This window comes from Bactrocera dorsalis, chromosome 1 (assembly GCF_023373825.1).
Source record: "Bactrocera dorsalis isolate Fly_Bdor chromosome 1, ASM2337382v1, whole genome shotgun sequence".
NCBI classification, from domain to species: domain Eukaryota; kingdom Metazoa; phylum Arthropoda; class Insecta; order Diptera; family Tephritidae; genus Bactrocera; species Bactrocera dorsalis.
The window spans coordinates 10,520,620-10,522,363 of NC_064303.1; positions in this window are offsets into that span (position 1 = coordinate 10,520,620).

Consider the following 1,744-nt stretch of genomic DNA (forward strand, 5'->3'; position numbering starts at 1 on the left):
TCCAAACTTCCTTCTAAGCTTCAGCTCATCAGCGAACAAGTTCAAAATGTCTTTTCTCCATCGATTTTACTCCGCTCACATATCACTCGTTCCATGCGAGCCGAAATAAAGTCTCAGAAGTAGACTTTGCGTCGCAGTAATCTAAGTGTTCAGGGATCCAGTCAAAGAAGTAGAGAATTTCTGTTTGTTCCAGTTTGTACTCTTTCATATACCCAGCTTTCTGGTAGTAAACTAGCTCAAAACAAAATGTATTCATCTTTCAATTCTCGGTACAGATCGTTGCTGTATCTGAAAACCACACAGGGGTGATTGGACATCGAAAACGAAAGGTTAAAAAGAATATCTAGCAAAAAAAAGAGTTTCGAAGGGCTTTCGAATTATATGTATATTACCAAATTGGTTAATAGTACGACGTTGTTTAAGTAAGAACTTTCCTTATTTAAGGGCTTTGTTCGTTTGAGATGGATTTTTTCTTACTATTTTATAAGCTAATTGGTATCCTACATGGAACTTTCATTCATTAGAATCCTATTCTTTTGATTCTCAGAAGCCAACTTTCCCAGATCTATGTCTTTCTTTCCTTTACAACCTAACTCCAAGCTGTCATTAGCCTCAAATGCTTTCGCCATTCAGTGCATCATCTTATACGAGTTCTTTAGAATCTTAAGTTTTTAGGAGTTTCTTTGTTAAGATATATAGTAGAGGGTACTCAAAGTGTTAAACAAATCCACACACAAATTTAACACATTAGGGGGTATTGCCCACGCAAAAATCATCTACGTTTCACAGCGGACGCTCCTCATAACAACCTTTCGAGACACAACCTATATGTAAACAATCAAAACACAAACAAAAAAAATCCCAAAAATTATTTAGAACATGTGCTAGAAAATGTTTTGAAAATTTGATACGGGAAATGTACGAACCATAAAACGAAATTATTTGACGCGTGTAGCCGAAGCAAGTGCATCGAACGAATGGAATAAATACCGAATGGCGTGTTGAAAGGTGGGTTTATTGCACTGTATGCTGAATAAAAATGTTACATTTTCGAAAATGCAATTTGTACAAAATCATTTTCAAATGTATACAGCGCGAGAGTATTTATTTAAATGGGAAAATCGTATAAAAATATACACTAGTCACAATGATAAGCAAACTAAAATAACGAGCGAGAAGACGTTACACGTCAAAGTCAGCGCATGAGAAGCGTATAACTTAATTTGTGAGATATTTTACAAAAACAAAAATATTTTAAATTTTAAATTATATATTATTTTTATCTTTTATTTTATTTTTATTTTTTTTGTATTTTTCCACGGCGCGGTCATCAGCCGTTTATCATGTGTGAAATACGTTAAAACGGAAATTTGTAATAAACGAGTGCACTGACGTGATGTCGCGTTGACATTGATGTGATGTGATGCGTTGTGATGTGTTAATGTGAGTATTTATATTAATGTTGTTATGAATTGCTATTTTATGGCGCCCACAATACAAGTTTTTGTTGTTGGTTTGTATATATGGTATATACAAACATACATATGCATACATACATATACACATATATATTTAAATATATATACAGATTGCGACTTTCTGACCCTGAATTTTGACAGTGTTTAATACTTGTTGACGCGCGCACATCTCCTATAATCACTTTTATGATTGTGTGTGTTTGTATGTGCCTTAAGTAAGTGAAGTCTAAATAAACAGAAGCCAACATCTAAGCAAGAAAAAATCA